Source organism: Acinonyx jubatus, chromosome C1 (assembly GCF_027475565.1).
Source record: "Acinonyx jubatus isolate Ajub_Pintada_27869175 chromosome C1, VMU_Ajub_asm_v1.0, whole genome shotgun sequence".
In the NCBI taxonomy this organism is placed as follows: Eukaryota; Metazoa; Chordata; class Mammalia; order Carnivora; family Felidae; genus Acinonyx; species Acinonyx jubatus.
This window is the reverse complement of record NC_069381.1, coordinates 3,365,639-3,377,882: the sequence shown is the minus strand read 5'-3', so window position 1 is coordinate 3,377,882 and position 12,244 is coordinate 3,365,639. Positions and strand designations below refer to the sequence as shown.

Below are 12,244 nucleotides of genomic sequence, written 5' to 3'. Positions count from 1 at the left end.
GATGACCTCTAGCAGCTCAGCGCCCATGGGGAGAGGTCTTGGGTCTTCTTGGGTCAAGGGGGTGAAGGAAGGAGGGCTGGTTTCAAGCAGACCATCGGGGGGCAGCGATGGTGACCCAGGGGGTCTCGGGGGCGAGGGGACAGTGCAGGTGACAATAACTGTCAGTGAAGCACACAGGCGCTCCCCATGGTGGTCACAGCCCAAGTGCCACAGGTCTGGACTCTCACCGCACCACGGCTCCAAGCTGTGCATTAGCGGTCTGGAGTGGCCCATGGACCCTGATCACAGAAGGCCATTTTTCGGAATGTTGCCCCCATCAGTGGGCTCCCTGCGTGCAAGCACTTTGCAGTGTGACTTTGCACCCCCTCCCCATCGGCAGGTGGGAGTCTGTGAATCTGGGCTGGTCTTGAGACTTGCTCTGATCAATACCAAGTGGTGAAAGATAGGGCTGCGTGCCACGTTTGAGCCCAAGCCTCGGGGGGCTTGCACACTTCCGTTGTCCCTCTCAGATCCCTGTCTTCAACGACGAGGGCCAGCCCGGACTAGCCGCCGGAGCATGCGAGGCAAGCAGCCCAGGCACCCCATCACCCCACCTGACAGCCAGCCGACCCTGAGCAGCACGGCCACCCAGCCGATCTGCGGAAACACGAGAATCCGGGGAAAAACCAGGAGAGCCGCCCAGCAGAGCCCAGCCTAAGCCGCTCGCTAACCTGTGGACTTGTGAGTTTAAGGAAGGGCTGTTGACCTTAACAACTGAGTTCGCGGCTGTGTGTTGGGCAGTAGGGACTGGTATCGCTGTGACTCAGCAGGCAGATGTGGGGTCCATCATCAGTGGTGTTGATCATGTCCTGTCTTCCCCTTTGGCCGGGAGACAGGGAACACCACCAGCCTGGCCCCTTGTCGCTTTGTGGGGCTGCACAAACAGTTCTAACCAGTTGCTTCTGAGACAAGGCAGCACACCCTGACAACTGGAGGCATTGTTAGTCCCAACCTTGTGGCCACTGAGGGCCACCTCAAGATCAAGGTGAGTGTTGGGTCCCAAGGGGGACAGACTGAGGGAAAGCACGCAAGACAAAGTGCTGGGGTGGACAGAAGGTTCTTGTCCCGGGGAAATCCCGGGGTGTCCAGAGGGCTCTGCACAACTGAGGGCTCTAGGTATGGATTTGCCCATTTGCCCCCAGGCCTAGGCCTACACTGGTCTACTGTTCTCACACTGCTGTACTAGGAAGTTACACAAACTGGGTGTTTATTCAGCCCTTCATAGGATGAACCAGGGCAGGGTAAGACTGAATACAGGTTATACTGGGCAGGGCTCATTCAATTATAGACAGCTCAACTCAACTCAACTTAAACGAAAATGGGATCTAGTTGCTATTTAATAATGAAAAACTCAGGTGGAACTCAGGCCTGGCTTGATCCAGGTGTTTATCTATGCTAGTATAACCATTTTCTGGGTCTCTGCCCCTGCTCTGCTCTCCTGCCTGCTGAACTCATTCCCACGTGGTGGCCAATAGGCCAGCAGCAGTGGACCTTCTACCAGTCTGGCATCCCTGGTGAAAGAGATTGCCTCTTTCCCAAACATTTTACCGGCATCCCTGGGCCTGGCCCTTCCTGGTTCCTGTGGGGTCTCCTGCCACCCCCTTTGTTGATCATTGTGCCCAGAGGAATGCTTCCATTGGATGGGCTGGTCGTGCACTCAGACCTGGAGTCAAGGGTCTTTCCCACCCATACTATGTAGACTGAGAATGGTGGGGGGATGGGGGGGGACTATTTCCCCAAAGGACCATCCAGGTGCTCGCGGATGGTGGGAAAGTTGTATCAGGAAGGAAAACCACCCTGTCTGTGGCTACTTGGGCTCTTCTCTTCAACGTGCTCTAACCTTTGCAATGAACATGGGATCACAGATGTCTACTTTGAGATCCTAATTTCAATTCTTTTGGGAACATACCCAGAATTGGGATTGCTGGGTCGTATGATATTTCTGTGTTTAATCTTTGGAGGAGCCTCCATACCGTTTTCCATAGTGGTCACACCAATGTACATTCCCACCGATGGTGCACAAGAGATCCAGCGGGTCCACGCCCTCGCCAACGCTTCCCATATTCTGGTGTCTTGATCACGGCCATCCTAACAGAGGCAGTAAATCCCTGTAGTTCTGATTTACATTTCTCCGATGATGAGTGACCCTGAGCATCCTTTCATCTACCCGTTGGCCATTTGTGTGTCTTCTTTGTAGAAATAGCTGTTTAACTCCTTTGCAAAATTTTTAATCAGGTTATTTGTACCTTTGTTACTGCGTGGGAGGAGTTATTATACATTTTGGATATTGACTCTCTATCAATATAGGGTTTGCAACATTATTCGCAACAGCCAAGATGTGGAGTCTAATGTCCAACAGTCTAAACGCATAAAGAAGAACCACACACACACACACGATGACGTATTTCTTCAGCATTAAAAAAAAAGGAATCCATCCATTTGTGACAGAATGGATGGGCCTGGAGAACATTATGTTAAGTGAAATAAGCCAGGTACAGGAGGACAAAGGCTGAAGTCGTCAAACAGCTACAAGCAGAGAGGAGAAGGGTGGTTGCCTGGGACTTGGTGGAAAGGGCAGTGGGGAGATGTTGCTCAATGGGTACAGTGTTTCATTTATGCAGGATTCTTGAGTTCCAGGGATTTGCTGTGCAGTACTGGGTCTGCAGTTAGCAACAGTGCTGTGCACTGAAAAATTTAAGAGGCTAGATCTCGAGATAAGTGTTCCTGCTACAATAAAAAAAAAAAGGGTAGATCATAAAGTTAATTAATTTTTTAAAAAAGCTATTTCTAGGATTCTGTGATGATAGTATTTGAAAGGTTTTCAAATTTTTATTTCCTGTGATTCCCCCCCCCCTTTTTTTCATCTTCAATCAATAATCACACAAACTTGCTCTAACTTCCTTCTGGCTTATGTTGCAGTATTAATTTTTACAGTATTCTATACTATTAATACTTGGGTACCCGACCCACTTCTGGCCCCACCCAGGGCCATCCCCAGTGTCACCAGGACCGTGAGTTATGACACTGATTATGTTTTCAAGTTGAGCCTTCGTGTCTAAGCAGCAGGAGTCACTGTGTTCATGAGCAGTAGAGAGTCTGCCCAAGGGCAGGTGACTGGAGAGACAGAGCTCCCAGCTTTGTGGGTTTTGTTCGGTTCCTGGAGCGGATGATGTTCTGCCCTCCCTACGGTGGTCCCTGAAAAAGCAGCGCTGGGCAATTTCTTCACTGGCTAGGTCTGACCTGCTGTATATTTTCTCCTGCGTCACGCTGCTTTCTTTCAGACCAAGATGCTCAGCTCTGGATGAGCTCGGCCTCGCTCTCTGGCCCACATGAAGGTTGACTGAATCCACCTGTGCAGGGGAACACGTGTGGGTCCCTGGGCCGGCGCTGATGTGCTCTACCCCGAAGCTGGGTTTGGTTTCCAGACGATGTCTAGAGCGCTCGTCTTGCTCTGGAAGTGGAATGTGCTGGATACGATGCCTGTGCCCTGTCGCACTGGGGGGCCGTACGTGAAGCGCGGTGCCCGCGTCTGCATTCAAAAGGGTTAGAAGCGGAGGCCGGATGCCTTCTAAAGGCTTCTACAGGGAAGGGCAGCCGGTGGGGCAGATTCAGTGGAACCAGCCAGTGGAGGAGCTGGCCTCCTCCCCGCGGGGTCTGACGGCAGTGACTCCAAGAGCAGATATCACTGTCACCACGGCTTGAGAGACCCACACTGTGCCCCAACGTGGGACATGGCACATCCGGCTGACTTGAAATGACCCCTGGGAGCACGGGCGTGGGGAGAGGGGTGTGGAGGGCACCCGGCACTGGGTGGTCACACCATTCCATCACACTTGCCCCCCTCCGGCCCCTTCCCGACCCCAAATCTCTCCTGGGCTAGGGTAAAAATTCCTTAATGCCCCTCTCAGACAGGGGCTGCTCTCCTGCCTCATCCCCACACCCCCCTGCTGCCCGCAGTGAACACCTACCCCTTCTCCATCGGACAAACTTCTCTGTGACCAGGCAGGTGTAGGGCACATGTGATATGTCCTTCCCTGAGAGTCACTACCTCAATGGCTTTCAAACAACGATTTTGGAAATCTGTTTGACTTGACAGACTGACTTGATAGCTTGGTTTAGAAGAAGGGCAATATTCATTCATTCATTCATTCATTCGTCGGGTGAATAGTAATTGAGCAGCACCTGCTTTGTGGTGGGTGGTGGGTTACGGGCAGGGTGGGGCGGGGGAGCTCTCAAAGAAACAGGTTGTCGACCATCTCTGAAGTTTGGGGACACCTGGGGACACAGCCCGATGCAGTGGCAGGGTCTGGGGCTCTCTGTCCCCCGTTTTGGGACAGAGCCAGATGCCAGGGTGAAGGCAGTGGGCACCCAGCTGCTGTTGGTGCGGCACCCCTCCCGAGCCTTTCCCTGCATTTGGTGGTGGCTCGGGGCTCAGGGTGCTCCCAGCCCGCTTTGCTCCTCTCCCCTCCTAGTGGCCGCGTGTCACCGCCTGGCAGAGACCCTTCGCGAGGACCCCGGATGCTGAGCTCCAGAATCCATTTGAATCGCCATGATGCGTCACCTCTGGTGGGTCCCACGGATTGGATGCCGATTGGCTATGCCCGTAGGTGAGCTTGTTGGAGCCTTTCTTCTGCCTCGCAGCTACACCAAAGGCAGACTGGCCTGGAGGGCAGGTGAGGAAGCGGTCTGGAGACCCGCAACAGGACACGGTTCCCCAGGTGGCCCAAGGACCCCCAGCCACCCTCCTGCGTGACGAGCTGCCACTTGGGGTTTGTAGGATTCTCTTGCACTGGGTCACAGAGCCCTTGAGGGCAGGGGCCTTAGGCCGTTTACCTCATCACTGTTTGTCAGCACAGGGCACAGAGCACAGCCTGTGCAGAAGTTTGACAAATGAAGGAGTGAGTGATTTCTGGAAACACAAAGCTAACCTCTGCAGGGGAGACATCTGCCAGGTTTCCCAGCTTCCCGTAAAGTGAGCGTGCTGCCAGGGCGTTTCTTGGCCTCTGCTCCCGGGGCCTCACTAAGTGCTCACCACCCTCCCTAGAGCCTCCTGATAGAAGCTTCCATCCAAGAGGAGAGCAGGTGCAGTGGCCTGGGGGTCAGAGGCCGGCTGGCCAGTGCTGGCTCTGCTCTCACCAGCCCGTGGGTCGGGCCATGGGGTCCCTGGAGGCAGATGAGCGGCTCCCGTTGGTGGCTCAAGGCACCAAAGCCCCTCAGCTGCGACGCCCGGGCTGGACCTCTTCCCCAGAGCTGGGCAACGCCCAGGGGCTCGGCCCACATTGTGGTCCGCTGGTCTACCTTTCCGGGCGGCACCTGCAGAAGGTCCCCAGCATTGACTTATTGCTCTGGGTTCATCCCTTCCCTTCTCTTCCGTTGTGTGAAGTCCATTATCAGATTCAGGGAAGCCAACCCGCGAGAACTGAGGCTGGTTTCCAGAGCTCATTCCTTCCTATGCCAGGCGGCCTGTTCTCACAGAGGAAAGTGAAAGGGGGTGGCCCCCTGGGGTAGTGGGGGCTGCGCAGTGCTTCTAAGCCTGGGAGAACCCCTTTCCCTGGGGACCTCTGGCCTCGTCTGGAGACGTCCTTGGTTGTCACGACTGCTAGGGGGTGGGGAGGGGCGGAGGTACAGGCATCTGCTGAGCGGGGGCCAGGGATGCTGCTAAACTTTGTGCGGTGCACAGGATGGCCCCACTGTGGAGACGATCCAGCCGAGCAGTAGCACCAAGGCCGAGACCTGCTGTGGCTCGTCTGGCCACGCGGTGTGCTCCGTGGCAGCTGTCAGACCCCGTGAGGGTGCTTTTATTACTGTCACCTGGAGAGAGCACGTTGGACAGGCAGCGGGCGCCCCCGTCCCGGCCTCCGGTGGCTGTGCAGCGGCGGTGGGACCTTGCAGGCGGGCTGGGAGTTAGAATGCCATCGTCCACACTCTGCCAGGAGGTCCAGCTCAGACGCCGGAGGTAATGGAAATCTTTGCAAAAGTCCAAAGTGCTTTACAAGCACCAAGTAGGTTTTTTTTTTTTTTTTTCGGGTGGTTTTTATCAACTCCTGCCCAAGGCCGTGCAAAAGGATGGCATCTAAGGGATCTCCGGCCTGGAACCCAACCCTTCCCCATCAAAGCAGTTCCCAGCAGAGACAATGCCATTTGCGTGAACGCATTTCTGACAGAGGCCGCACGTGTGGCTTGCAAGCTGTAAGCGTCCGGCCGCGATTCATGAGTGGCTTTGATCACTGGGACCCCGAAGTGCTTCCCGCTTGGCTGCGGCACTGCCCGGCCATCGTTTCCCCGCGGAAGGTCCACCGTCTGTACGTCAATCATGACCCCCCTCTGCTCACTTTGAAAAGTTTCCTTTATCTCGCTAGAAGCCTCTGGTTTCCTGGGAGCGGTCCACCTCTGAGATGCTCTGCTGTTTTCGAGATTGTTTGTTGTGTGTGTGTGTCCCTGGGAAGCTCGGTTCCAGGAGGAGGAGGTCAGAGGATTGGGGGGGATTTGACCGCTTTGCGGATGGCCGTGGGAGCTGTCTGAGGTGCAGCATCCGGGGGCCTGGGGGCCTGGCACCAGAGCTCAGTGCTCAGTGGCTGGTGCCGGTTTGGGGAGGGCACGCAGGCGGGTGGGAGGAGCCCAGGCTGGCGTTCTGCAGGCAGGATCTGATGGGCACACGAGGGAGCTGAGTTTGGCTGGGAAAGAAGTTGAGGGTCCGCTGGACATAGGCTGGTTGAGCCGGGAACGGAGACAGAGACCGACGGGAGGCAAGGGAGGGAGCGGGTCCAGGAGCCCTACAGGGCTGAGGGGTAGCGGGACCTGGAGAGAAGGGCAGGAGAGGAGGGGAGAGCAGAGGGGAGGTTTGTCACCACCAAGAGGATCCAGCCCAGCCCAAGTCTGGATGAGGCCCCTGGACGGGTGACTGGGAGAGGGGGTTACCAGGCTGGGGGTCCTGGGGTTGAGACTGTGATGTCCCCCTCTCTGCTCCCCAGGAGACCAGGGATCAAAGGTGGGTCTGGGAGCTTTAAACACCTGAGGGGGGGTCTCGGTTTAGGGGAGCTGACAACTAAGTCCCCGGGGAGAGTGTGAGTATGCAGCTGAGAGGCGGGGTGCACCCTGGCTGGGGGACAGTCTACTCTTTGCACACAGCCGAGGATGCCACTGTGGACAGGGCTCGCTGTGGCAAACTGGGGGCATGGTGCCTGTCACAACAGAGGCTCCAGCCTGATGCCCAGAGGCGTGACAGGCACCGTGGCGATAGGTGAGCCAGGTGACCCCAGAGGAAGCTGCCAGCTCAGGCCTGGCCAGATGCGTGCTGTGACCGCCGTGTGCCCCGCGTGGAAAGGCGGCCAGAGTGATAGCCTTGCTGCTGACTTACAGGCAATCTGGCTCAGCCCCCTCTCCCACCTCTGCCCTCCGCCTCCCAGCTCATCTGGGACCCCCAGCTCATGCCTTAGGGCGTGAAGGCCACGCTTTGGGCCGTGTGCAGCAGACCGCATCCAGACGGTGACGGGAAACAGGCTGGCACTGCGCGGACGTCGGCCAGAGGGTGAGTCAGGACGAGCCTGAATGCTGCTGCCGCAGCTTCTCCACGGGTTTTGTGGCCCAGCAAGGTCATGGCCTCCTCTGCCTGGGGCCCCATCTGTCTCCCCGTTTCCCAACCGCCTCCCCGTTGAGGAGGGACAGTGGAGGCAGGGCTTCCGAGGGGAGGTTTGGAGCGAAGAAGCAAGGCTCCGCGTCAGATGGACCGGAGTGTGGAGGCTCCTCCTCCCGGGTGAATTTCTGAGGCTCTCACGCCCCGTGCCTGCCCGCGAGTCTGGCCTGGGAGATGGCTGTTGCCAGGACAGCATGGCCACCCGGACCCGCCTCCTTCGTGGGTAGGGGTGGGAGGCGTGCTCGTGTCGGTCCTATTTGCAGCCCTGGGGTCTGGTGCAGTTCCTGGTGCAAAGTAGCATCACTACCCGAACTGCGTCCCTCTCCAGGGACCCTTCCTCTTTCCTGCGCTGTCAACCCTTCCGGAAAGTTCTGTCAGTATCGCTTGAGCCCTGACATCACTTGGCTACCTCTTCTTGGGGCTCTCCTTCTTGTATGGGGTGGGGCTGTCTCTTAGACACCAGAAAGGGTCTCTGACCCCTAGAAAATAGATATGTGGGGGACCAGAGAGCCCACGTGAGATACAGGTGGCCCCCCAGGAAGGACGGAGTTGAGTCCCCCCAAATTCATAGGTTGAAGCTCTAACCCCAGCGTGACTTCCTATGGGGAGGCAATTAAATTGGGAAGAGGTCATAAGGGTGGGGCCCTAACCCAGTGGGATCCATGGATCTGTGTCCTTCTGAGAAGAGGAAGAGACACCAGGACCTGCTCTCTCTCTAGCCACACAAAGGACTGATTGCAGGCTCAGCCCAAAGGCAGCTGTCCACAAGCCAGGGAGAGAGGCTTACAGTCACCAGCCCCGATGGCACCTCGGTCCACCTTGCAGGCTCCAGAACTCCGAGAGGGCAAATGTCTGGGCATGAGCACCCTGGCCAATGGCAGTCCCAGCTGAGACTGTGAAAGTCCACCCACAGCTTACATTGTCCCCTGTCCTGCAGCCAAGGGACCTCGGACTGGTTTTGTTTGTTTGGGGCTTTCTTGGCAGCTTCCATAGAAGCAAGGTGCTCCTTTCCTGGGATGCTCCGGCTTGACAGCTGTCCGAGGCGGCCCCCAGGGTGGGGACGAGCCAGGCAAGGTGGGTGGAGTTCTCTTCTGCTCTCTGATAGCTTTGGAGAGTGGCCCTAAGGGCCGGTGGGGAGACAGTTGTGGGGGCAGATGAGCGGTGCCTCCCCCTCGCCCCAGGTGCGCTGTGGCCACGGGCCGTGAGTTTGTGTTTCCCTCAGTAATTTATTTTGATTCTGGCTTCTCTGTGGACACAGGTAGCTGTGAGCCCAGACGCCCTGCATACGCCCTGCTGAGCAGTTCAGTTCCTCCGGTGTCCGCCTGCGGGAAGATGTTGGTTTTCGCTGCACCTGCCATCTGGACTCTTTGCCGTCCAGAAAACCGTGTGTTGGCAACGGAAAGCGTGAGGACGCACGGTCCCTCGGAGTCCGCGGTGTGCTCCGGGGGAGGGGGGCCTTGTTCTCTCCATGCAGTTCCACTTAACAAATACTTATGGGTGCCTGTCAGGTGCCCAGGTCTTACTCCAGATGCTGGAGAGAAGCAGGTAAACCAGTCAGAGAACATCTGTGCCCACGTAGCTTCTGTTTCAGTCGGGAGAGGGTGCAGAAAATGAACACCTACAAAAATACCTAGCGGTGATACATATTCCGAAGAAGACAAAATGGGGTGTTGTGATGGTAGGGGTGGAAGAGGTCAGGGAGGCCTCTCAGAAGAGGGAGGCAGGAGCTGAGATCAGAACGTCAAGATTGAAGCAGCCAGGTGAGGATCCGGAGAGGGCACGGCAGGCAGAGGGAGAGCAGTGCCAAGGTCCTGGGGTAGGAATGAGCTTGGTGTGTCGGAGGAACCTGGGGGGGGGAGTGAGGGAAGGGGGGGAACATTAGGTCAAGTGGGAGCCAGGGGCCCCCGTGGGTTGGCTGAGGAGTTTGGAGGCTCAGGACAGCAGGAAGCCTCAGGCTCAGGCAGGACGGGCTGATGACATTTTCAGAGGCTCCCTGGGGCTGCTATGAGGGGTGAGCTCAGAGGGCAAAAACGGAAGTCCCAAGCCCGTCCTTCTCCTCAGCCTCTGCTCCCTGTCTGCTCCAGGCTGCAGCATCTCACTGGGCTTCTCTCCCTCACCCTTTCTGCAGCCTCCTACCTGGTCTCCCTGCTTCCACTCTTGCCTCTCTAGGGACTGGCTCTAACGGGGCAGCCAGGTGCCCCCATTCACTCCTCAGCTCGAACCCCCCGGAGGCTTCCGCCTCACCTGCAGAAAAGCCAGAGTCCCCACGGGGGCCTGCGGGACCACATGATCTCTTCTCCCCACTCCCTGCCCCCTCCCCTCCCCAACCATCTCCCGAGGTCACCACCCAGACGTCCTTCAGGCCTCTTCCCCGCACCCAGCTCTTTCCACCCTCCCTTTCCTCCTGGCCCTTGTAGCCATAGCTCCCGTGGCTGGTGTCTCTACTCCCGGGTTAGGGCACAGGTCAGGGGCTTCTGTTTGGTGCCCTGCCACCTCCCAGTATGTAGACCAGCCCTCAGCCCCCAGTGAGGGCTCAGTCAGTACCTGTGTGCTGTTGTCAAAGTCCTGACTTGGAAGGCAAAGGGGGGCTAGTTCCAAGGAGGTCCTTGTGCACGGGGAAGGATCCGGATGGACTTGAAGACAGCCCACAGGGCTTGCTGTGCTCTCGGGGGTGAGTGTCGCCAAGGGGCCAACATTCTTGCAGGGCTTTGCTTGAGCCGCTGAGGCCATGGTGCATGGAGGCACGGTGTGCACGTAAGGGAGATGGGGAGGGAGCCCATGGGGCAGGCAGGGGTCCAGGGTTCTGCCCGGCCCGGAGAGGTTTGAAACCTCACTATCCGCACCAAGTTGCTGTGGAAGGAGGAAGCTGGTTGAAACTCTGAAGCTCAGGAGGGCCATTAAGGCCAGAGGTAACAGCTGCAGGTCAGTGGCCCAGATGTGTTATTTGGTTAAGGCCCAGTGAGATCCCAAGGCAAGATCAGGGATGCCAAGGTCAAGCCAGGGAGGGCAGGTCCACACATGTGCCTGGGGCACGTCAGCATTTCAGGCAAACGAAAAGGTCCTCACCGGTTACGCCCGTCTTTGTCCTCTGCTCTGGGGCCTGCCTTTTCAGGAAAGCTACCCGGGTCCACTCCGCAGCATGTGTCCTGGGAATGACTGTGAGATAAAGTGGGGAACAGTGTGTGAGGTGGGGGGGGGGCTCCAGCCCCCTGGGGACAGGATGAGTGAATGTCATTGCCCACACTGCACTGGGTCAAGGACCCCAGCGACACATGCCCTGGTCATACTGTCCTCTCTCACACCCGGCCAGGGGTGGCTGGACTTCAAAGTCACCTTCCGACGACTGCATTAACAAACTGGGATGTGTGTCCTGGGGCTTCGAGGCCGTTCGTCGCTCCTGGGTCTCTTCAGTGAGATCTCCCTGTTCTGAAACACGCCAAAGACTTCCTCTGTCCCACAAGTCCTGCACAGTGCCAGCCGTGGACTCCCCAAAGGTGAGGCCAGGAGGGCTGCCAGCCGGTTTCCTAGAAAACGTTAAATCAGCCCCCTCCTCCCTCCAAATCCCACTCGTTCACTTTTCTTCTGGTGGACTGGTATTTTCGCCGTGATTCCGTCCCAGGCCTTCTGACCTAATTCCAATTTACTTGTTGGAGTTTCTTATTTCCTCTCGACACTGACTCTGACACGCAAGGCTGTTTTATCACTGGGTGGTTTTAATTTTCATACAGAGACTTGTGGTTTCCCATTTTCTGTGTTTCCTTTGAGTTTCAGCCAACAGGAGCATAACGCCTATGAAAGGCACACGGATTCCATGGGCTGTTTGTTGAATTATTCAAAGTGCTCCTTTATTATTCCCTTTGTGTCAGTCTATGTGGCTTCTTACCAGAGGCGTGACTTACATGGTAGGCTACTGTGTGTCCAGTATGGATGATCTTGAGGGGACAAGCAAGGGAATGCAGCTTTGCCCCAGGAGAAGGTTACTATCAGCACAGCCAGAGAACATTCACAGGATCCAAGATGGCAGATGCAAACCCCCTGGCCCAGTAGGTCAGTGGGATGCTGTGAAGGACGACTCTTAGCCAGAGCAGAAGTAGAAGCAAGCTCATGGGATGGGAAATTCTTGGTATTGTTGGATTTTGGATTGGTTCATTCATATAGACAATAAATATGTGCTAGACACGTATTTGCATCTGTATATTTGCATTTCTGTGCTAAGAATGTAAGGAGGGGGGCATTCATCCACTTAGACACCATCTATCCATTTATCAATCTTTTCATCCATCCATCCATCCATCCATCCATCTATCCATCCACCATTCATCTACCCATCCAACATCCATCCATCCACCCATTCACTGTCCATCTATCCATCCATCCATCCATCCATCCCTCCATCCATGAGTACCTATATGCTAAGCATTCTTTGAGGTACCAAGAATTTAGCAGTAGAAAAACAAACAAACCCACAAACCTTCCTTGAGGTTTCATCTTGGTGGTCAAGACAGATGAAGTTAACTTATAAGAGCACAGAGGATAGAGTCCAAAGGACATAAGATCTCCCCCAAATAAACT

General features: G+C 56.2%; 1 long non-coding RNA gene across 8 annotated transcripts; it reads left to right on the top strand.

Annotated features, from left to right (window-relative positions):
• Nucleotides 1–226: 226 nt before the first annotated feature.
• Nucleotides 227–11,855, top strand: LOC128312400 (uncharacterized). 8 transcript variants are annotated; one of them, XR_008291703.1, is made up of 6 exons: nucleotides 227–1,024; nucleotides 3,321–4,646; nucleotides 6,399–6,505; nucleotides 7,399–7,567; nucleotides 8,392–8,746; nucleotides 8,931–11,855. It is a non-coding gene; the product is annotated as an uncharacterized LOC128312400 (long non-coding RNA). The 8 variants fall into 8 exon arrangements; XR_008291700.1 differs by having other exon boundaries at nucleotides 7,168–7,567; XR_008291695.1 differs by having other exon boundaries at nucleotides 227–720; nucleotides 876–1,024; nucleotides 3,321–7,567.
• The last annotated feature ends 389 nt before the right edge of the window (nucleotides 11,856–12,244 follow it).